The sequence below is a fragment of the Dendrobates tinctorius genome, unplaced genomic scaffold (genome assembly GCF_039654945.1).
Source record: "Dendrobates tinctorius isolate UK_male_01 unplaced genomic scaffold, ASM3965494v1 ptg000180l, whole genome shotgun sequence".
Taxonomy (NCBI): domain Eukaryota; kingdom Metazoa; phylum Chordata; class Amphibia; order Anura; family Dendrobatidae; genus Dendrobates; species Dendrobates tinctorius.
The window spans coordinates 2,871,442-2,896,352 of NW_027361847.1; the positions used below are offsets into that span (position 1 = coordinate 2,871,442).

A 24,911-nucleotide genomic window follows, 5' to 3' on the forward strand; every position below is an offset into this window, starting at 1 on the left:
GATTCAAGACAGGTCATGGAACTCAGAACACAACAGAGAGACAACGTTCAGGACAGAGCAAGGAAAGCAAAAGACGTGCAAGAGCAGCATGAAAACGCACGGTGTGAGAAACAGCGTGAGTGCAAGAGAGCACGGAAAACACGACTGGGGCACCGGCAGGCGGTACCGGCTGGAGGCACAGGCAGGCGGGCACGACTAGAGGCAGCATGGCTGAGGCACAGACAGGCGGAAACCACAATAGCACTGGACGGCGAGCACGGCTGAGGCACAGACAGGCGGGCACGACTAGAGCGGCACGGCTGAAGCATAAACAGGCGGGTACGGGACGACCAGGTGCGTGCAAGAGGGTACGCAGCCACAAGGCAGGGCTAGGCAAAGGTACAGGACAGAGACCCGTGCGAGACGGCACGGCAAAGCCTAGTACGAGAGGTGCTAGAGCGCACGAAAAACGGAGACTAGACACAGAGTTCAAGGCAAGGTCCTGCGCATGCAGAGGGCATGCCAGGGGCAGAGTTCAAGGCAAGGTCCTGCTCGTGTAGAGGGCACGCCAGGGGCACGGTACAAAGACACAGAACTAGCAGCGGAGTGTAGGCCGAAGCCCAGAGCCGGGTCAAGGAAGAGCCTTGAGACTAGTCAGGGACAGAGACATAGAACTAGCAGCGGAGCGTAGGCCGAAGCCCAGAGCCTTGAGACTAGTCAGGGACAGAGACATAGAACTAGCAGCGGAGCGTAGGCCAAAGCCCAGGGCCTGGTCAAGGCGGAGCCTTGAGACTAGTCAGGGAGCGTGCTAGAGAGCACCACTGGACAGAGTCTAGCAGCGGATCGTAGGCCGAAGCCCAGAGCCGGGTCAAGGCGGAGCCTTGAGACTAGACACGGAACATAGGACGAACAACAAGGCAAGGAAGAGCTTAGGCAAGACATAGCGAAACAGGCTAAGGCAGAGAACAGAGGAAGTACTACAAGGCAAAGCATAGCAAGGACAAACACAGCACGAGAGACAACACAAGACATGGCACCAGACAAGAAGCAGAATACAAGCACAAAGCGTGTGCAGAGACGCACGACAGGGCAGAGTGCAGGGGCATAGAATACAGGGAGAGACCGAGCAGCCATGCAGGGAAGCAACATGATACTCAGGCCCCGACCATAGGAAGGGGCGGTCTGATATAGGGTATTAGCACCTGCACTTCCGGGTCAGGACCTGGGGAGAACTTCCGGTTCAGTCCTCCAGGATCATAGAGAGGACAGCTGGATCAGACTGGGCTGGAGCATAGAGGTCACATGATCAGGGAGTCCAGGACCATTGAAAGGATTGCTTGATCAGATACCGCTGGACATAGAGAGGGTCACATGATCAGGGAGTCCAGGACCATAGGAAGGATTGCTGGATCAGACTGTGCTGGAACATAGGAAAGGTCACATGATCAGGGTCTCCAGAGAGAGGACCGCTGCAGGCCGAGCAGAGATGGCTAGTCACACAGCAACGGTGTGCAGTCATGAGGTAAAACACACATGCGCACTGGGAATGACAGGCAGCCATGAGATGAGGTGTGGTGGGGGCCCGGATTGGGGGGTGGTCCACTGCTTACCACGACCAGACGATGCAAAGACGAGATGGAGGCAGATTCCAATTGTAACAGGTCCGAGTTTATTGGCCGTCCTCCTGACGACCGTAGCCATACACCGCAGCACGTTTACAGCTCTCCATTTCCAGGCCCGGGTACCTTCACCTTTCCTTCAGTCGTGATGATGTCTGTTATGATTGAGTCACCGTAGGAGGCAAAAACAGAAATGCTAGCTAAGTCCAGAAAACCAGAGAAGTTGGCAGCTATCGGACTGCAGACCCCTGAACCTATCAACACAACTAGCAGTAGCCGTGGGGGGTTCCTACGATGCCCTAGACCCCTCGATCACAGCCGGAGAATTAAATAGGCCTAAAGAAAGAAAGGGGAAATTTAAACTGCCCCAGAGCAGACCCCAAAGCAATAGGCAGCCCCCAACATATAATGACGGTGAAGCAAGATGAAAATACTAACACAGACAGAAAGATAGACTGAGCAAAGAGGGGCCCAAGCTAACTAGATAGAAAAAGAGAGGAAGGCTGCTGTCTGCAATCCGTGAAAAACCCTATGAAAATAAGAGCCAACAGACTGACAGTAAAAAAGGCCCTGAAGACGGTAGGCTTCAAAAAGGCTATGTCAGAACTCAGGAAAATTCTGAAGACAGAGCTACAGGCAAAAGGGGATTCAGCTCACCCCAGCAGGGAATAGCAGAATACAGAAAAGCAAGGAAAACAAAAACAAAACATAAATGCTAACAGGCAAAGCAGAAACTTAGCTTTAGAGGAGCAGGAATCAGACTGGTGTCCTAGAAGTCCACAGAGAAATCACCCGCAGGGCAGAAGGGTGTCGGCAGCCTTATATCCAGTCCGTGACTCCACTCAGCCAGTCATCCTCATTAGACTCAGGTGCCTGATAATCAGGCTCATTACCTTCCTTTACCAGAATAGGGAGTTCACCAGACCCCAGTGACGAAGGGGAAAATGAACTCACAACAGTACCTCCCCCTTGAGGAGGGGTCACCGAACCCTCAACCACGCCACCAGGGCGATCAGGGTGAGCCCGATGAAATGCACGCACCAATCTTTTGGCATGAATATCAGAGGCAGAGACCCAGGAATTATCCTCCTGACCATAACCCTTCCACTTAACCAAATACTGGAGTCTCCGTCTAGCCAGACGGGAATCCAGTATTTTCTCTACCTCATATTCCATGTTACCTTCAACCAATACAGGGTCTGGAGGTGCCACCCCAGGAACAACTGGTTCAACAAACCTCTTCAACAAGGACTTATGGAACACATTATGGATTTTAAATGTGACAGGAAGAGCCAAACAAAAAGAGACCGGATTAATAATCTCCAAAATCTTGTAAGGTCCAATAAATCTAGGCTTAAACTTAGGAGAAGCCACTTTCATAGCAATATTTTTTGATGATAACCACACCATATCACCAATCTTAAACTGGGGATCAATGGTCCTATGTCGATTGGAAAACCGCTGGGCCTTTTCCTGGGAGAGAGATAACTTATCCACCACTTGGTCCCAGATCTGGTGCATTCTCTCCACCACAGTGTCAACATCTGGGCAGGCAAAAGGCTCCACCTGCCCTGAAGAAAATCGAGGATGAAACCCAAAGTTACAAAAAAAAGGTGACATCAAAGTGGCAGAACTAGCTCTATTATTTAAAGCAAATTCGGCCAATGGCAAAAATGAAACCCAATCATCCTGATCAGCGGAAATAAAACATCTCAAATACGACTCCAAGGTCTGGTTTGTTCTCTCTGTCTGCCCATTGGTCTGAGGGTGAAAAGCAGAGGAGAAGGACAACTGAATTCCCAGCTTGGAACAGAAAGTCCTCCAAAATCTAGACACAAACTGAACTCCTCTGTCAGATACAATGTTCTCAGGAATCCCGTGTAAGCGAACCACCTGTTGCAAAAACAGGGGCACCAACTCAGAGGAAGATGGCAACTTAGGGAGTGGTACAAGATGAACCATCTTAGAGAACCTATCAAAAATCACCCAAATAACAGTCATTCTTTGAGAGACCGGCATATCAGAGATGAAATCCATTGAAATATGGGTCCATGGCCTCCTGGGGACAGGCAAAGGCATCAACAACCCACTAGAGCGAGAACAAGATTTAGACCGGGAGCAAGTCCCACAGGACTGCACAAAATTCCTGACATCATGAGACAAGGTGGGCCACCAAAAAGAGCGACTCACCAGATCTCTAGTACCAAAAATACCTGGATGACCAGCCAATGCAGAGCAATGAACTTCAGACATCACTCTCTTCTTCCACTGGTCAGGAACATACAACTTTCCACTGGGACAATGCTCAGGTTTGTCCTCCTGGAACTCTTGCAGAGCAAGTCTCAAATCGGGCGAGATGGCAGAAAGAACTACCCCTTCGCCTAAGATAGTAGCAGGCTTGGTCACCACAGGAGAATCAGTAAAGAAACTCCTAGAGAGGGTGTCTGCCTTGACATTCTTAGTTCCAGGAAGAAAAGAGACCACAAAATCAAAACGTGTAAAAAACAAGGCCCACCTAGCCTGTCTAGGGTTCAAGCGTTTAGCCGACTCTAGGTAAATCAAATTCTTGTGGTCAGTGAGGACCACAACTTGATGTTTAGCTCCCTCCAACCAATGTCTCCACTCCTCAAATGCCTATTTCATGGCCAACAGTTCCCGATTCCCCACATCATAGTTACGTTCGGATGGAGAGAACTTTCGGGAAAAGAAAGCACAGGGATTCATTTTAGATGTTACAGGATCCTTTTGGGATAAAACAGCTCCTGCACCAATCTCAGAAGCGTCCACCTCTACCTGGAACGGGAGTGAGACATCAGGTTGCCGCAAAACCGAGGCGGAGGTAAATCTTCGCTTCAGCTCCTGAAAGGAAGCAACAGCCTCAGGAGACCAATTCAACACATCAGCACCCTTCTTAGTCAGATCAGTCAATGGCTTGGCAATACTAGAAAATTTTGCTATAAATTTCCGATAAAAATTAGCAAAACCCAAAAACTTCTGGAGGGCCTTCAAAGAAGTGGGCTGAACCCAATCATAAATGGCCTGTACCTTGGCCGGGTCCATTTCAATAGTTGACGGAGACAAAATAAATCCCAAAAATGAAATCCTCTGTACTCCAAAAAGGCATTTAGATCCTTTGACATACAGGGATTTCTCACTCAAGATCCGGAACACAGTCCGAATATGTTCCACATGAGAATCCCAATCCTTGGAGAAGATCAAAATATCATCCAGATAGATAATCAAAAATTTATCCACAAAGTCTCGGAATATATCGTTCATGAAGCACTGGAAGACAGAAGGGGCATTAGTGAGCCCAAAAGGCATCACCAGGTACTCAAAATGTCCCTCCGGAGTATTAAACGCCGTCTTCCATTCATCCCCATGCTTAATGCGGATAAGATCATACACCCCCCTGAGGTCAAGCTTGGTAAACCAGCAAGCACCTTTAACTCTGGAGAATAGATCAGAAATCAGGGGTAACGGATACTGATATTTAACAGTAATTTTGTTGAGAGCACGATAATCAATACAAGGCCTTAATGATCCATCCTTTTTGGCCACAAAAAAAAAACCGGCACCTAAAGGTGAAGAGGATGGTCTAATATGACCCTTCTCCAACGCCTCCTTAATATAGGATCGCATAGCCTCGTGCTCGGGTACAGATAAATTGAAGAGCCGACCCTTGGGAAATTTACACCCCGGGCTCAGTTCAATTGCACAGTCATAACTCCTATGAGGAGGCAGAGACGCAGACTCATTCTCACTAAATACATCATAAAAGTCCGCCAAATAGTCAGGAACATCATGCGACTGAGGAGAGGTGGAAAACACCGGAGCCTCACTAAAGGCACACCGACAACCCCAACTCACCACAGACACAGATTTCCAAAACAAAACTGGATTATGAATTTGCAACCAGGGAAACCCCAGAACAACGGCATCATGCAGACCATGCAATACCAAAAATCTGCAATTTTCTTGATGGTTTGGGGCGACCCGCATGACCACCTGGGTCCAAAACTGAGGTTTATTTTTAGCCAAAGGAGTAGCATCAATCCCCCTCAAAGGGATAGGCGTCCGCAGAGGTGTCATCGGAAATCCACAACGTTTAGCAAAATCCAAGTCCATTAGGTTTAGCGCTGCTCCCGAATCCACAAAAGCCTTGGTGGAAAATGTGGACAGGGAGCAGATCAGAGTAATAGCCAGAAGAAACTTAGGTTGAACACCACCAACAGAAAACGTGTGTGCAAAGTGTTTCTCTCGTTTAGGACAAACAGAAATAATATGCGAGGCATCTCCACAGAAAAAACACAACTTATTACACCTTCTGAACTCCTGACGTTGCGCCTTAGACAAAACTCTATCACATTGCATAGGTTCAGACGTCTGTTCAACAGGTGGCAACACCTCTCGTGCAATCCTGCGTTCACGTAAACGCCGATCAACCTGAATGGCTAATGACATAGAATCGTCAAGACCAGAGGGAACAGGAAATCCCACCATAGTATCTTTTACGGCTTCTGACAACCCCTTCCGAAAGAGAGCAGCCAAGGCATTATCATTCCAGGTAGTAAGGACCGCCCACTTTCGGAATTTTTGACAGTACAGTTCTGCAGAATCACAACCCTGGTTCAATGCCAACAGGGTCTTTTCAGCCTGATCAATGGCATTAGGTTCGTCATACAACAACCACAAGGCCTGAAAAAATGCGCTCACATTAGTCAGAATAGGATCATCTGGTTTGAAAGAAAACGCCCAATCCTGGGGATCGCCACGCAGCAAAGAGATGACAATTTTAACCTGCTGCGCGGAGCTCCCTGACGAGTTAGGCTTCAAGGCAAAAAATAATTTACAATTATTTTTGAAACTCAAAAATTTAGATCGATCCCCAAAAAATACATCAGGTGTAGGAATCTTTGGTTCAACAGCATGTGAATGAGCAAGGTAGGCGGAAATTCCCCGCACTTCAGCAGCGAGCTGCTCCACACGATCAGACAATTGCTTTATCTCCATTGAGAGAAAAAAAAAATTCCCCCTACGGCCTCAGAGATATAGAGGAAAGAATATACACACTTTTTTTTTTTTTTTAAACACAATTCTTTCCTGCTATTGAGTACCCTAGGATCTGCGGTATGGCGGGTGATTCTGTTCTGATTGAGTCACCGTAGGAGGCAAAAACGGAAATGCTAGCTAAGTCCAGAAAACCAGAGAAGTTGGTAGCTATCGGATTGCAGACCCCTGAACTTATCAACACAACTAGCAGTAGCCACGGGGGGTTCCTACGATGCCCTAGACCCCTCGATCACAGCCGGAGAAATACATAGGCCTAAAGAAAGAAAGGGGAAATCTAACTGCCCCAGAGCAGACCACAAAGTAATAGGCAGCCCCCAACATATAATGACGGTGAAGCAAGATGAAAATACTAACACAGACAGAAAGATAGACTGAGCAAAGAGGGGCCCAAGCTAACTAGATAGAAAAGGACAGGAAGGCTGCTGTCTGCAATCCGTGAAAAACCCTATGAAAATAAGAGCCAACAGACTGACAGTGAAAAAGGCCCTGAAGACGCTAGGCTTCAAAAAAGCTATGTCAGTACTCAGGAATATTCTGAAGACAGAGCAACCGGCAAAAGGAGATTCAGCTCACCCCAGCAGGGAAGGGCAGAATACAGAAAAGCAAGGAAAACAAAAAACAAAACAAAAAAGCTAACAGGCAAAGCAGAAAACAGCTTTAGAGGAGCAGGAATCAGACTGGTGTCCTAGAAGTCCACAGAGAAATCACCCGCAGGGCAGAAGGGCGTCGGCAGCCTTATATCCAGTCCGTGACTCCACTCAGCCAGTCATCCTCATTAGACTCAGGTGCCTGATAATCAGGCTCATTACCTTCCTTTACCAGAATAGGGAGTTCACCAGACCTCAGTGACGAAGGGGAAAATGAAATCACAACAGACGTCCCTTGCGGATCTTTCGCTGGCGCTGTCGTAGACCAATCTACAGCCAGCGCTTCACCTGCCCGAGGTCGTCGTCCAATCAGTACCCCCGAGGCCTCGTCTGTCCTGTGGTCCGCTGTGTCAGGGCCACCCCCCCAACTGTCTCTTCCTGTCAGTCCCCTGGTCGAGCTCTTCCACCGTTCTCAGTCTTCTGTCCTGAGCTCCGTCCTGGGATTAGCCTAGCCTGGAACCCCAACCTGTCCTATTTATCCCCTCTCTCACTGGGAGTTTCCCTTCTGGGCTACTATCTCCCCGCCCCCCCATGACTAAGCAGTTTCTATAGCCGTAAGCTGATGTCAAGTCCTGAACTACACTCCCCCCTGCCATCTTGTGGTCAAATCTCGGTACTGCACTCCCTTTTCTGTCTTTCCCTGCTGTTACCTGTCTGTAGTGCACAAATCGTCCCCTCCTACTTCCAGTCAAGTCTGTCCGTCAAGTCACCTTCCCCACAGAGGCGCGCGTGCACACTGCTCCAGGCATGTTGCAGAACAGCAGTCACAAGGTGCGTGTTCACACTGCTTCCAGGGATCTTGCAGCATAAGACTTAACGGGCATGATAGTTCGGTGCGCATGCACACTGCTCCAGGCATCTTGCAGCATAACAGTCATGAGGTGCGTGTGCACACTGCGAGACCCGCGGGGCGCCCGCAGGGACCCGGCCCTGGGGACAATGAGGCATGACAGGCAGGTTTGAAGCTTGAGCGGAAAACACCAGTTGTTAGTGATAGGTTGTAGAGATGGGTTAGGGTTGGGATGAAGACTGTGGTGAGGTTTGGGATGAAGTGGGACGTCATTAGGTCCAGTGCACATGGAATCTGTAGAGTCACATATTTATACCCAGGAGGACACGGGAATAATGCGATAGATGAGAGGAGGGAAGCAGAGCGATCAGTATGGAGAGGGAGGAGCAGCGGTGGCCGGAAATATTGGAGCAGCTCATAGATGAGGAGGGGACAGTGTCATTGTCCGGTGATCGGGGTCTGCTCCGGGGTCCTGAGGCCCCCACAAGGTCTGAGGAGCCCGATACACAGGAGAAAGACAGAAATCCATGCGACATATTCACTGAGGTCAGAGGTCGTCACCAATATGTGACTCTACAGATTCCATGTTATTCTGTGTGGAGGAAGAGAGCGGAGGAGTCTCCAGAGCGGCGGACTGAAAGTGACAAGGGGGAGGAGTCTCCAGAGTGGCGGACTGAAAGTGACAAGGGGGAGGAGTCTCCAGAGTGGCGGACTGAAAGTGACAAGGGGGAGGAGTCTCCAGAGCGGCGTACTGAAAGTGACAAGGAGGAGGAGTCTCCAGAGCGGCGGCCTGAAAGTGACAAGGGGGAGGAGTCTCCAGAGCGGTGGCCTGAAAGTGATAAGGGGGAGGAGTCTCCAGAGTGGTGGACTGAAAGTGACAAGGGGGAGGAGTCTACAGAGCGGCTGACTAAAAGTGACAAGGGGAGGAGTCTCCAGAGTGGCGGGAAAAAAAAAAGTGACAAGGGGAAGGAGTCTCCAGAGCTACGGACTGAAAGTGACAAGGGGGAGGAGTCTCCAGAGCTACGGACTGAAAGTGACAAGGGGGAGGAGTCTCCAGTGCGGCGGAACTATCTCCTCAGTCACCGAGGACTGAATGTATCAAGGGGGAGGAGTCTCCAGAGCGGCGGAACCAAATCCTCAGTCACCGCTAACGGGAAAACCATCGAAGACTGAGACTCTGAGGTAACGAGGAGGAGGAGTCTGTTGAGGGGAAGAGCTGAGTGACGTCATCATGGTCACATGACGGCAAGGAAACTACAGGTCCTTCACCTCTTCTCTCCTGAGCCCCGCCCCCTGGTCACATGACGGGACGTCACCACAGGTCCTTCACCACTTCTCTCCTGAGCCCCGCCCCCTGATCACATGCGGTGACGTCACCACAGGTCCTTCACCACTTCTCTCCTGAGCCCCGCCCCCTGGTCACATGACGGGACGTCACCACAGGTCCTTCACCCCTTCTCTCCTGAGCCCCGCCCCCTGATCACATGACGGTGACGTCACCACAGGTCCTCCCGCGCTCAGTGCAGCCGCTCCGTCCCGGGTGTGCGCAGCTCGTGTTCTCTGGGGTCAGCCAGCAGCAGATTTCCGGTTCCCGCCATTCCGGTGAGATGACAGGAGGGTTTGTGGTGAATCTGTGAGAGGAGAGTGTGGGGGGAGATCAGAGCTGTTCCTGTGGAGGCTCCTGCTCCATGTGACTGCGGCTCCTCAGTGTTGGGGACGGGCAGCATTGTATGGGGGATGTGCAGCGTCTCCTCCTCCCCTCACGGCCCCCGCTGGAGGTGGAGTTACCACGGTGACCGTCCCCCGCTGGAGATGTAGCTACCACGGTGACCGTCCCCCGCTTGAGGTGGAGTTACCATGGAGACTGTCCCCCGCTTGAGGTGGAGTTACCATGGAGACTGTCCCCCGCTTGAGGTGGAGTTACCACGGTGACCGTCCCCCGCTGGAGGTGGAGTTACCACGGTGACCGTCCCCCGCTGGAGGTGGAGTTACCACGGTGACCGTCCCCCGCTGGAGGTGTAGTTACCACGGTGACCGTCCCCCGCTGGAGGTGTAGTTACCATGGTGACCGTCCCCCGCTGGAGGTGTAGTTACCATGGTGACCGTCCCCCGCTGGAGGTGTAGTTACCATGGTGACCGTCCCCCGCTGGAGGTGTAATTACCGTGGTGACCGTCCTCCGCTGGAGGTGTAATTACCATGGTGACCATCCCCCGCTGGAGATGTAGTTACCACGGTGACCGTCCTCCGCTGGCGGTGTAATTACCGTGATGACCGTCCTCCGCTGGCGTGTAATTACCGTGGTGACTGTCCCCCGCTGGAGGTGTAGTTACCACGGTGACCGTCCCCCCCGCTGGAGGTGTAGTTGCCACAGTGACCGTCCCCCCCGCTGGAGGTGTAGTTGCCACGGTGACCGTCCCCCGCTGGAGGTGGAGTTGCCACGGTGACCGTCCCCCGCTGGAGGTGTAGTTACCACGGTGACCGTCCCCCGCTGGAGGTGTAGTTACCACAGTGACCGTCCCCCGCTGGAGGTGTAGTTACCACGGTGACCGTCCTCCTGATAATGTGCGGTCAGATCGGCGGAGGAGGCCGTGGTGGAGTTTTGTGGCTTTTCCTCCAGATTCTTCCTGATAAATGTTGATATTTGGGCAGAATTTAGTGATTGTCGTTCTCTCGTCCCCTGTGATTTCCATCTTCTCCTTCATCATGAAGACGCCGGCAGGACGAGATCCCTCCAGCTGATCCAGTGCTCATCCCTCCTCCTCCTGAATGATCCCCGAGGATGGACGAGGACAGGGATGAGACCACCAGGAGATTATTCCACTGCGCCCTGGAGATCATCTCCCTGCTGAGCGGAGAGGTAACTCCTCTTCATTTCTATCAGCTTTATTGTGTGATGTGACGAGTCCGACACCGGGAAGAGGAAATCCAGAATAGGAGAGAAGGATTCTTTACTGTAAGAGCAGGAATTCTGTGGAGCTCTCTGCCCGGAGGAGTTGTCATGGGGATTCCCTATAAGAGCTGTAGAGGGGCCGGGATGTCTGTCCGGAGTGTAATAATATTCACGGTTATGGCCCCAGATTACTGGAGACGGTTATTGATCCCGGGATTTCTACTGATTGTCAGATCTGGAGTCGGGAAGGAATTCTTCTCCCTAAGTGTCTCTCTCCATCCACAGGATTACACACTAGTGAGGAAGACACCGGGGGACTGTGTGACTCCCATCCTCCATCTCCAGGAGTCAGGAGGGCGGAGCCCGGGCCCCATCACAGAGCCTCCCCCGCACTCCCCGATACATGAGAGGAACAAGAAGATCCTGGAGCTCAGCAACAAGATGATCGAGCTGCTGAGCGGAGAGGTGACTGCTGGGACATTATACAGGACAGCACTGGAGGATTCTGGGTGATGAGCGGAGAGGTGACTGCTGGGACATTATACAGGAGGGGACTGGAGGATTCTGGGTGATGAGAGGAGAGGAGACTGCTGGGACATTATACAGGATGCCACTGGAGGATTCTGGGTGATGACCGGAGAGGTGACTGCTGGGACATTATACAGGACGACATTGGAGGATTCTGGGTGATGAGCGGAGAGGTGACTGCTGGGACATTATACAGGACGGCACTGGAGGATTCTGGGTGATGAGCAGAGAGGTGACTGCTGGGACATTATACAGGACAGCACTGGAGGATTCTGGGTGATGAGCGGAGAGGTGACTGCTAGGACATTATACTGGAGGATTCTGGGTGATGGCGGTGTTGTTGTCAGGTTCCTATAAGGTGTCAGGACGTCGCTGTCTATCTCTCCATGGAGGAGTGGGAGTATCTAGAAGGACACCAGGATCGGTACCAGGCCGTGATGATGGAGGAGCACCGGCCTCTTGCACCACAAGGTGAGGAGGGAGGCTCCGGTGGATGTGATTATGTCTCTCAAGCGTCGTCCTATAATAGATGAGTTTTTTCTCCAGACTTGCTCCGTGTCACGCTGCTGCAATGCAGGTAGATGCAATCTCCACTAGATCGCAGTAGAGTGGAGGGAGGACTGCACGAAGCAAGAGCAGACCTGCAGCGCAGCAGGTGGCGGCAGAATAGTCAAACAAGCCTGGTCGATATTATTCTGTAGCATAGTACCAAAGGAATAAGCAAACACAGAGTCGGAAACAAGCCAAAAGGATCAGTACCGGTCAGGAGCAGATATGACAAAGACAAGAGACAAAGAGCAGGTCAGGATCCAAGCCAAGTCAAATACCAGGGAGTCAAAACACGAGTAACGGAACACAGGGTCTGGACGGTGAGAGGGGAATAAACAGACACGGATACAGTCAACAAAAGCAGCAGGGCTAATCAGGGCAAGCAGAAACTATAACTGACACCACCTGCAAGATGCAGTGAAGAGAAGTATCGGGCCTGAAGCCGGAACAAGGCAGAGAAAAGGTAACTCTTGACATGATCAGACCGGGAAAGTGAGACCGCAAACAAAACCCGGCCTGGATCATGACATTCTTGTTTTTTCTACATTTTTCTCTACACTTTTCCTGATTATTTTCTTCTGATCTGTGAGTCGCGGTTTCTCCGCTGTTGTCTCGTCTTCATCAGTCTTGAGTATTCATTCTCGGTGGCTTCTTTCTCATGCCTTAGAGCAGGGTTCCCCAACTCCAGTCCTCAAGGCCCACCAACAGGTCATGTTTTCAGGATTTCCTTAGTATTGCCCAGGTGATAATTGCTTCACCTGTGCAATACAAAGGAACAAAGGAAATCCTGAAAACCTGATCTGTTGGTGGGCCTTGAGGACTGCAGTTGGGGAACACTGCCTTAGAGCATCGGTCCACATTTTGTCTGCAGATGTCCCGTCCTTCTCTCCGTTCTCTCCTGTCAGTTCTTTTGGTCCCTAAGTCTGTTGTGGATTGTTACTCAGCAGAGTCGGGGTTAATGTATGATTTTCCACCTAATCCGCTGTCGCTCGTCCATCCCTGAGAATCAGTGCAGGCTCAATGTCGTCATCAGTCGTGGTCGGCGTCCGGCTCCTCTCTCTTGGCTGACACTTGTGTGACCTTTCTTGGACTTCTCCTTCATTCTCTCTTCTTCTTTGTGAGAAATCACTTTCTCCGTTCTGTGCACAAAGTCCTGGATAAATATCGGCACCGGACCGTCCCTCAGACCTCGAGACACGAGTCGCTGTCCTGACATAAAGATGGAACGTGGTGGAGCCGATCACCCGTCAGTCTGACATGGAGGCTTTCCAGCCGTTCTCCGGCCCCGCGTCTATTCACCACTCGCTCTGTAGGTGTAGAAGCACAGAACTTTCTGTACTGGAGGAGAAAGTCAGATCACCGCGCAGGGGACTAGGGCACCCAACCACATAAAGGGAACCTGTCATGTAAAATAACATTATTAACTGTCACGCCGTCTCTGCATACTCACCCAGCCACTGCTCCCATGCCGCAGCCGCCCGACATCCACGGAAGTCACCTCTGACAGGCTCGCGGCCGCGCCTCCCTCCTGCTTCTTGTGCTCCGACTATGCCCTGACCCGAGAGCACCCCCCCTGACCAATGGCAGTCCAGACAGGGGCATATCAGGCCGCTTCCCCCTGAGGGAGGCGCCTGACCGTTGTGTTTCCTAGCACGCTGGGCCTCGCTTCATTGTGTGCTCTCTGCTGTCCTGCATTCCCGTTCTCATCTGCTCCCTGCAGCAGCCTCTCAGTCCTGCTATCCGTGTTCCCTGCTGTATTCCGCAGTCCTGCCTCCGGTGCTCCCTCCGTCTTTCTCCAATCCTGCCTACGGTGTTCCTGTTCCATACTGCTCCAGTCCTTCTGTCCTACTCCAGTCCTGCCTCCGGTGTTCCTGTTCCATCCTGCTACAGTCCTGCCGTCCTACTCCAGTCCTGCCTCCGGTGTTCCTATTTCATCCTGCTCCAGTCCTGCCGTCCTACTCCTGTCCTGCCTGCGGTGTTCCTGTTCCATCCTGCTCCAGTCCTTCCGTCCTACTCCAGTCCTGCCTCCGGTGTTCCTGTTCCATCCTGCTCCAGTCCTGCCGTCCTACTCCAGTCCTGCCTCCAGTGTTCCTAATTCATCCTGCTCCAATCCTGCTGTCCTACTCCAGTCCTGCCTCCGGTGTTCTTGTTCCGTCCTGCCGTCCTGCTCCAGTCCTGCCTCCGGTGTTCCTGTTCCATCCTGCTCCTGTCCTTCCGTCCTACTCCAGTCCTGCCTCCGGTGTTCCTGTTCCATCCTGCTCCAGTCCTTCCGTCCTACTCCAGTCCTGCCTCCGGTGTTCCAGTTCCATCCTGCTCCAGTCCTTCCGTCCTCCTCTAATCCTGTCTCCTGTGTTCCTGCTCCAGCCATCCCTCCACGTTCCAGTCTATTGTCTTACTCCATTCTTGTCTCCTGTGTTCCAGCTCTGTCCTGTCATCTACACTTCAGTCCCACACTCCTACTCCAGTCCATCCTGAGCTGCCCCTCTCGGTACCGGCTACTGTGGTACTCGAACCCCTGGGCCTGCTCCTAACGGTCCCTGTATAGGGGTCGGTTCCACCTGGCAGCTCGCCCGGGGCCCCTCGGTGCCATGGCCCAGAGGGTCCACTCCTGGAGATTCCAGCTTCAGACCAGGCACGCTAACAGAACGGTCAGGACATGGACCCCGCCGGTACCACTGCTGTCACCTAGAAAGAGTTACTCTTCCTGCGGGACAATTAGGGACGCATTAGGTCTATCATGAAGTTTATGGACACCCGTTTGTCGGCCTTGCAGGTGGCCGATCCTGGAACTGCCACTTTACTGGCCAGTCTTCAACAGGAGCTGGGCCAGCAACAAGATACTCAAGCCCATATTTTGTCTCACATGGCCTCCTTTGATAGCCGCTTGTCGGCTCTACACTCTGCCACCGCAGCTCTGACTCCTCCCTCCGCTCCTACAGCTCTCCCGATGCCCCGCCTCGCCAAACTGCCTCGCTTCACTGGGGATCCTAAGCTCTGCAGGGGGTTCTTAAATCAGTGTAGCCTGTAGCCTTGAATGGTTGCCGCAGCAATATCCCTCTGACCGGGCCAAAGTAGCCTTCATTATGTCCCATCTGGAGGGAGAGGCCCTGTCCTGGTTGAATCCCCTCTGGGAACGTGACGATCCCGTTGTCTCAAGTCTTCTGGTTTTCTTGGATACTTTTCGCGGGGTCTTTGATAAGCCGGGTCGGTTAGCGGCCCTCACCGAATCACTCTTTAACCTACATCAGGGTTCTCTCACGGTCGGTCAGTACGTTATCCGCTTTCGCACTGTCTCCTCCGAGCTCGGCTGGAATAACACGGCTTTGGTAGGGGCGTTCTGGCACGGTCTTTCAGGCAGAATAAAAGATGAACTCGCAGTTCGAGATACCCCGACCACCTTAGAGGACCTTATCTCGCTGGCTACCCGCATTGACCTACGCTTCCAGGAGTCAGCGAGAGACGGGAGATCCACCAGGCCAGCTCCCTTTTTCACCCGTTCGGCCGGGTCTTCTTCTTCCTCCTCGGTCGAGCCCATGCAGATAGACCGTCTCAACTTGGCCGAGTTACGTCAGCAAGAGAGGCGGGCACAAGGTCTGTGTCTTTATTGCGGAGCTTCATCGCACTATATCCACACCTGTCCTATGAGACAGGGAAACTCCTCCGCCTAGGTCAGGTAAGAGAGGCCTCCCTAGGTGACGATGATCCCTCTCAACCTCTTACTATTTCTGTGCTTCTGGTTTCAGGGGAGAGACATGGGTCCGAGGTGGCCTACGTGGATTCGGGCTCGACAGGTAACTTCATTCGGCCAGAAAAAGTGGACAAATACCAAATTCCCGTGGTTGCTCTATATAACCCTCTCCAGATTGCCGCGGTGGATGGCAAACCGCTACAGGTGACCGTCACCTTGGTCACTGAGGAAGTGGAGTTGGAAGTCGCTGCCTTACATCGAGAGAAGATAGCCTTTTCCGTTTTGCCTAAGCTCTCCCACGCCATTCTACTCGGTCTCCCATCAGCCTGTTCTCGACTGGTCTTCTGGGGAGATATTCCGCTGGGGGCACCCGTGCCAAGCTCGCTGTCTGACTCCTGGCGGCCGCTCCCCGGTCACCCCCAGACCTTCAGGGTCTACCTCCAACATACAGTTCCTACGCCGATGTCTTTGAACATGTTCCTGGTTCAACCCCCCCAAGGGGCAGGATCTACCCCCTGTCTCCCGCTGAGACCACAGCCATGTCCGAGTACGTCCGGGAGAACCTCGCCAAAGGTTTTATATGGAAATCCTCGTCGCCCGCGGGAGCCGGGTTTTTCTTCGTCAAAAAGAAGGACGGAACTCTATGGCTGTGCATTGACTATAGGGGCTTGAATGAAATTACCATCAAGAACAGGTACCCTCTTCCCCTCTTTCCGGAGCTGTTTGACCGTCTCAGAGGAGCCCGGGTCTTCTCCAAGCTGGACCTCAGAGGAGCCTATGCTCCTGCGGTGTTTCAAGAGTTTGTCAACGAGATCTTCCGGGACCTCTTGTACTACTGTGTTGTTGTGTACTTGGACGACATCCTCGTCTTCTCCCCGGATCTCTCGTCCCACAGAAAGAGTGTCCGCCTGGTGTTAGAGCGTCTTCGGGAGAACCGCCTGTATGCGAAGATTGAGAAATGTCTCTTCGAACAGACCTCCCTGCCGTTTCTGGGATACATTATCTCCGGCGCTGGACTAAGGATGGACCCCGAGAAGTCTGCCATTCTCAAATGGTCTTGCCCCGTCGGGGTAAGGGCGATACAACGATTTCTCGGATTCACCAATTATTACCGGCAATTCATCTCTCACTTTTCCGCAATCACAAGACCTATCTCTGCTCTCACCCGTTAAGGGACTACTCCCAAAGAATGTGAAGTATAGCGTGGCACTGCTGCAGGGTGCACAAGTAGGTTACCCAAACCAAGAAGTAATAATGAAAATAACTTGGCACTCAACTTCTAGTATTCATGAGATTAGAGAAGAATTTTATTTAGGCAGTCTGCAAAAATGTTTCAGCCAACAACCTGGCCTTCGTCAGTCCGACTGCTGAAGATACAGTTGTGGCCAAAAGTATTGACACCCCTGCAATTCTGTCAGATAATACTCAGTTTCTTCCTGAAAATGATTGCAAACACAAATTCTTTGGTATTATCTTCATTTAATTCATCTTAAATGAAAAAGCACAAAAAGAATTGTCCTAAAGCCAAATTGGATATAATTCCACACCAAACATAAAAAAGAGGGTGGACAAAAGTATTGGCACTGTTCGAAAAATCATGTGATGCTTCTCTAATTTATGTAATTAACAGCACCTGTAACTTACCTGTGGCACCTAACAGGTGTTGGCAATAACTAAATCACACTTGCAGCCAGTTGACATGGATTAAAGTTGACTCAACCTCTGTCCTGTGTCCTTGTGTGTACCACATTAAGCATGGAGAAAAGAAAGAAGACCAAAGAACTGTCTGAGGACTTGAGAAACCAAATTGTGAGGAAGCATGAGCAATCTCAAGGCTACAAGTCCATCTCCAAAGACCTGAATGGTCCTGTGTCTACCGTGCGCAGTGCCATCAAGAAGTTTAAAGCCCATGGCACTGTGGCTAACCTCCCTAGATGTGGACGGAAAAGAAAAATTGACAAGAGATTTCAATGCAAGATTGTGCGGATGTTGGATAAAGAACCTCGACTAACATTCAAACAAGTTCAAGCTGCCCTGCAGTCCGAGGGTACAACAGTGTCAACCCGTACTATCCGTCAGCGTCTGAATGAAAAGGGACTGTATGGTAGGAGACCCAGGAAGACCTCACTTCTTACCCCGAGACATAAAAAAGCCAGGCTGGAGTTTGCCAAACTTACCTGAAAAAGCCTAAAACATTTTGGAAGAATGTTCTCTGGTCAGATGAGACAAAAGTAGAGCTTTTTGGGCAAAGGCATCAACATAGAGTTTACAGGAGAAAAAAAGAGGCATTCAAAGAAAAGAACACGGTCCCTACAGTCAAACATGGCGGAGGTTCCCTGATGTTTTGGGGTTGCTTTTTCCACCACTAGTCGCGTTGCGATCCACGTCTGGATCCCTACACACCAGCGCCTAAATAAGACCTGTTGTACTGACAGACCCATGTAAAAGAAAGTGCTCATCGCTATAACAGCCAGCTGTACTACTTTATACACTCTTGCATATAACAGGATTTTGGCTTTCCATGGGCATATCATACAGGCAACTCCATTATAAGTAAAGATTTTTTTTGCCTAAACAGTGAATTGGATAGCTCTTTACAAGAGACTATTACATAGAACCTCACCTTAATAGTGAGCTGGATGGCTCACCATCACAGTCCTCACAAAAGGAATTGACACATCTTTTACTACACTACCGCCTTACCTAATTATCTTAAGCAGTCGGACTGACGAAGGCCAGGTTGTTGGCCGAAATGTTTTTGCAGACTGCCTAAATAAAATTCTCCAATCTCATGAATACTAGAGCTAAGTGCCAAGTTATTTTCATTATTACTCCCAAAGATTGGCCTCCTGAGGCAGAAGAGGTCTTTCTGACCCTAAAACGGGCTTTCTCCACGGCTCCGGTCCTGCATCGCCCGGAGAGCAACCCACCTTTTGTACTCGAGGTGCTGGGGCAGTATTGTCCCAGAGATCCGCCTCCGGTCGTCTGCACCCTTGTGGCTTCTTCTTGAAGGCCTTTTCTCCATCCGAGTGTAACTACTCGATCGGCGACCGGGAACTTCTGGCCATCAAGTAGGCCTTGGAGGAGTGGCGTCACCTCCTGAAGGGAGCTGTTCATCCCTTTGTCATATTCTCGGATCACAAGAATCTGGCCTATCTCCAGTCTGCCCAGAGACTCAACCCTCGTCAGGCCAGATGGTCCTTATTTTTCGCCCGATTTGACTTCGAGCTCCGTTTCCATCCCGGCAACAAAAATACCAAAGCCGACGCTCTGTCCAGGGTCTTCCAGCCACACAAAACAACGGAGGAACCCTCGCATATCATTGACCCTACTAGGATCATCACAGTGGCTCCAGTGAACTGGCTTGCTCCTCCTCCTGGCAAAACGCTTGTGCCTGAGAACCTCAAGCGAAAAGTCCTCCTATGGGGGCACTCCTCCAAACTGGCCGGCCATCCCGGAACTAAGAAGACCCTGGATCTTATCGTGCGTCACTACTGGTGGCCCACGCTTCGCCAAGATGTACTCGATTTTGTGGCTTCTTGTCCATCCTGTGCAAAGAAAAAAGTTCCACGAAGACCTCCGTCCGGCGTGTTGCTTCCGTTGCCTGTCCCCGCCGTCCCTTGGGAAAACATCGCCATGGATTTCATCACCGACCAACCCTGTTCTTCCGGCTGCACAGTCATTTTGGAGGTGGTGGATCGTTTTTCCAAGATGGCCCACTTCGTCCCTCTGCCCGGTCTCCCCTCAGCTCCGGAGCTGGCCAAAGTCTTCATCCAGCAAATCTTCAGACTCCATGGACTACCTCAACGCATCGTGTCTGTCCGAGGGGTTTAGTTCACCTCCAAGTTCTGGCGATCACTTTGTAAGCTCATGAACGTTTCCCTCGACTTCTCCTCTGCCTATCATCCACAGTCCAACGGATAGGTGGAGCGTACTAACCAGACGTTGACTGGGTACCTACGTCATGTCTCCAACGCCCACCAGAACGATTGGGTTGACTTACTTCCCTGGACCGAGTTCGCTTACAACAACCATGCTCACGAGTCCTCGGCCACATCTCCATTTTTCATTGTGTTTGGCAGACATCCTGGTGTTCCCCTTCCAATAACCCCTGCCTCCGAGTTACCCGCGGCCAACGCTTTGTCTTCCGAATTTTCCAAGATTTGGGCCGAGACCAACACGTCACTCAAGAGGTCCGCGGATCGGATGAAGAATTATGCCGACAAGAAGAGATTGGATCCTCCACCCTATCATGTCGGGGACAAAGTCTGGCTCTCGTCCAAATTCATCTGGTTGAAACTGCCCTCCTACAAGTTGGGGCCACGCTACATCAGTCCGTTTGAAATTCTTGGGCGTATCAACGAAGTCGCCTATAAATTGAGGTTGCCTGCTTCGCTCCGGGTCCCGAACACCTTCCATGTCTCTCTCCTGAAACCTGTGGTGCTGAATCGCTTCCATTGCTTGCCTGATTCCGGTCCTCAGCCGGTGGGTGCAATGATATCTTTGAAGTGGAGGACATTATCGCCATGAAGAAGGTTAGAGGTAGGACATTTTTCCTTATTGACTGGAAGGGCTTTGGTCCTGAGGAGAGATCCTGGGAACCTTGGGAGAATATCAATGCTCTTCGTATCCTCAAGAGATTTCTTGCTAATCTCCGGGGAGGGCGGCTTAGGGGAGGGGGTACTGTCACGCCGTCTCTGCATACTCACTCGGCCACTGCTCCCACGCCGAAGCTGCCCGACATCCACGGAGGTCACCTCTGACAGGATCGCGGCCGGCGGCGTCTGCATACAGTGCGCATGCGCCATAGGCCGCGCCTCCCTCCTGCTTCTTGTGCTCCGGCTATGTCCTGACCCGGAAGCACCCCCCCTGACCAATGGCAGACCAGACAGGGGCATATCAGGCCGCTTCCCCCTGAGGGAGGTGCCTGACCGTTGTGTTTCCTAGCACACTGGGCCTCACTTCATCGTGTGCTCTCTGCTGTCCTGCATTCCCGTTCTCATCTGCTCCCTGCAGCAACTTCTCAGTCCTGCTATCCGTGTTCCCTGCTGTATTCCTCAGTCCTGCCTCCGGTGCTTCATCCATCCTTCTCCAATCCTGCCTGCGGTGTTCCTGTTCCATCCTGCTCCAGTCCTGCTCCAGTCCTGCCTCCGGTGTTCCTGTTCCACCCTGCTCCAGTCCTGCCTCCGGTGTTCCTGTTCCATCCTGCTCCAGTCCTGCTCCAGTCCTGCTGTCCTGCTCCAGTCCTGCTGTCCTACTCCAGTCCTGCCTCCGGGTTCCTGTTCCATCCTGCTCCAGTCCTTTCGTCCTACTCCAGTCCTGCCTCCGGTGTTCCTGTTCCATCCTGCTCCAGTCCTTTCGTCCTACTCCAGTCCTTCCTCCGGTGTTCCTGTTCCATCCTGCTCCAGTCCTGCTGTCCTGCTCCAGTCCTGCTGTCCTGCTCCAGTCCTGCCTCCGGTGTTCCTGTTCCATCCTGCTCCAGTCCTTTCGTCCTACTCCAGTCCTGCCTCCGGTGTTCCTGTTCCATCCTGCTCCTGTCCTTCCGTCCTCCTCTAATCCTGTCTCCTGTGTTCCTGCTCCAGCCATCCCTCCACGTTCTAGTCTACTGTCTTACTCCATTCTTGTCTCCTGTGTTTCAGCTCTGTCCTGTTATCTGCACTTTAGTCCCACAGTCCTACTCCAGTCCATCCTGAGCCGCCCCTCTCGGTACCGGCTACTGTGGTACTTGAACCCCTGAGTCTGCTCCTAACGGTCCCTGTATAGGGGTTGATTCCACCTGGCAGCTCGCTCGGGGCCCCTCGGGGCCACGGCCCAGAGGGTCCACTCCTGGAGATTCCGGCTTCACACCAGCCACGCTAACATTAACCTTCAGACATGGGGTTAACCTGCAGGTTAATTATGGTTTGAACTTGCAGCAATCAGCTTCCAGCCATAGAGGTGCGGCTTCAGTGACCCCTCAGTATACAGTGAGAAGCGGCTGAATCTGCGCTCTGGCACTGACTGACAGCCAGCTCAAATGCGGATGGAACGTGGTGGAGCTGTCTGTCTGTCAGTGGGGGGGGCGCGGTAACAGCCGCCTCTCTATGCACTGACCAGTGACTGTAGCTGCGCCGGCCGAAACTCTGTGACTGAAAGGTGAACACTGCGAGGTGGAATAAGGTTCATTTCCTCCCGGCAGCGGGGTTCTCAGTGCTGACACTGGGCAAGTTATAAATGCTACTAACTTGCAAATTAACCCCATATCTGCAGGCTATTAGCATTATTATATGACAGGTTCCCTTTAAATGGCACAGTCAGGCTGTCGGTAGCAGTGAAGTGGTTAAACGTCAGCAATCTGAGTTCACTACCCAGACGCGCACTTGGCATCCCCCATGTATGAGCAGTAGATATCAGGAAGGGGTTAAAGAGACGTCAGAATGCTCGGGACGGGGTGTTGTAGACTCAAGGACGCAACGACAGCAGAATGTCAGGGTGTCCGCTCTTCCTCTTCATGGGGTCTGAGCAGAACAATGTAAGTGGGATGGTGACGCAGGTGTTGGCCCTGCAGGGACATCGGGCCGCACAATGATGGTAATAATCAGTGTAAGTCTCCAGTAAAGGGTTGTTTGTTCTGTAGATTATGTATTATGGGGCTTTTCTGTGGAATCTGACCAGACAATCTCTCCTTGGCTCCCCGTGTACATCAGTCAGCGCCCATGACCCCGGTGCCTGCTCTCTAGTGTCCTCTTATATTACACAATGATAGGCACTAACCACTGTGTACCGGGGGCTCCCACAACACCGTCCTCCCGAGCGCTGTCACCGTTAGCCGTACACGTGCCCTTTCCTTCTTCAGATACATAGAACTTTCCGCGCACTTTCTGCCTATTTTAGTGTTTATATCGAGGCGAATGTTGAGAGTTTTCTCTATTTAAAGAAGAATAAAAACGCAGTAACTCGTCTCTTAATAGGAGGACGGCAGGTTCTCTCCTCTTAGTTCAATCTCCATAACGTGAATTAGGAGAGAAGAAACCGCTGGATAGAAATGTGGAGCTTTCTCCAGCTCCTCTGTGGTTCCATCCCTGGTGGAGGGAAGCTTGTGTTTCTTAGTGCGGCTCCTCCATCTGACTGACGAGGGTCTTCTCTGTCCCTCTCCTCAGGGTCCTCATCCTCTGGGTGCAGAGCATTAGGCTTTGGCCTCGCTGATTATCACTTCATACTTGGGGCCACAATGTGCTGGGTCCTCGGTACCGGTGGTGAGGACCACAACAATGTAATTTAGTCCCTGATACATAAACCTAGAATTACCGGTTCTGAGAGACGTGTCTCATATATAGACAGATACACAGCAGGTCATGTATTCAGTCTGTGTGTCTCCACAGATGGATCCAGGAGGAGAAATCCACCAGAGAGATGTCCCCGTCCTCTGTATCCCCAGGACTGTCCAGAGGAGAATCACAACATCCCGGAGGATCATCAGGTAGATGACACTGAAGCCCCCACAACATCTGACCATGAAGTGATGGGACCTGAGCTCATCTTACATTTTTCTTTTTAGGGTGAAGATCTGATTGATATTAAGGTTGAGGTTATACATGGAGCAGAAGAGGCGATCGCAATATGGGCCGACCAGCAGGGTGAGGAGGGGACACTGTCATGTCTGATCTGTGGTCACCAACTACTATTCCCATCATCTCATTATCACATGACACAATCTACAGTGTCATGTAAATGTTTGGGCACCACTGGTCAAAATTACTGTTATTGTGAACAGGTTAGCAAGTTGAAAATGAAATGATCTCTAAAAGGCCTAAAGTTAAAATGACACATTTACAAAAATGAAAATGGGCCAATGCAAATGTTTGGGCACCCTTGGAGATTTGTGTGCTCACATAACTTTGAGCAAGGTTTCAGACCTTAATTATCTCGTTAGGGTTACGACTTCTTCACTGTCATCGTTGGGAAAGGCCAGGTGATGCAAATTTGCCAGCTTTATTTAAACCCTATCATCACAATTTATATATTGCCTAGTAATAATGGCATTTCCAATATTATACAAAAAGAAAAAGGAAACTATATGCCATAAAATCAATAATGTTTTATTATTATGAAAAATGCATTGCAATACAATGCGGTATATGCGGGAGCAAATACATGCAAAAAACGACAGAAAGGCCTATAAACCAGGTACAATGAGGCTCAAGTATGAAAGTAATGTATAGAGGTACAAATCCTACAATCAATTTATTATAGCAAGCCAGTATAAGCCGAGATCGTATAATAACAATGTGTATAATGCAGACAGCAACAAAAAGGATAAAAAAAATCCAAATAGCAAAAATATATGCCAGATCAAAAGTATAATATAGTGGAGCAAGTATGCTATAAAGTTAAGCATAGTGCTGTCATAAAAGCACACAAACTATTTGCACAAAGTGATGTAGCATAAAGTGAGCCAAAGTTGGGAGGGACAGGGTTAAGAGTTACTGCTGTTCAGGCAAATACTGTACCTGGATGGCCGTGGCACCCCTGACGCGCGTTTCGCGGTTAGGCTTTTTCTCAAGGGAATGTGTGTGTATGAATGCTCTTAAAAGAATCTATTTATAGAACGCCTGTACTGCCGGTCACAGCAGTTGGATACTGGCGCTTCCGTCGGCAAACTCTGTGTGATGTCAGCCCAGCTCAGCGTCACATGACGCCCAGACCGCCCCCAGTCCGACGCGTCAGAGCAAGGAGGCGGCAGTGGAGACGCGTCGCTATGCCACCGCCAGAAAGAGGAAGCCAGCAAGGAGCGCTCATCGCTGTGATCAACAGAGAAAGTATTTGCCTGCAGCAGCGTGGTAAAAGAGAGCGGGACATAGGAGATTTAAAAAAAAGAAAAATTATAAAATATGTAAAGTGCATTAGTGTATGCCATATTTAATTATATAATAATGTGTGCTGAATGCATTATTAACAATAGGCAAAACGTGCCCTATACAATTATATAATATTAAGAAAAAACAAAAAAACTGAACTGGAGTAGACTTGAATGACATTCATGATGTAAAAGCATTTTTGTATTCAGTACAAATAGGGTGCAGCCTCCTTTCTACTGAGCTGTGTAGTTCACTCATAGTCCCTCTTAAGCTGGGTGTCCGTTTGGGACCCAGAGACTCTGCCACTATT

General features: G+C 51.0%; 1 pseudogene; it reads left to right on the top strand.

Annotated features, from left to right (window-relative positions):
* The first annotated feature begins 10,873 nt into the window (after positions 1–10,873).
* Positions 10,874–24,911, top strand: part of LOC141054909 (uncharacterized) — a 116,035-nt pseudogene continuing 101,997 nt past the window's right edge.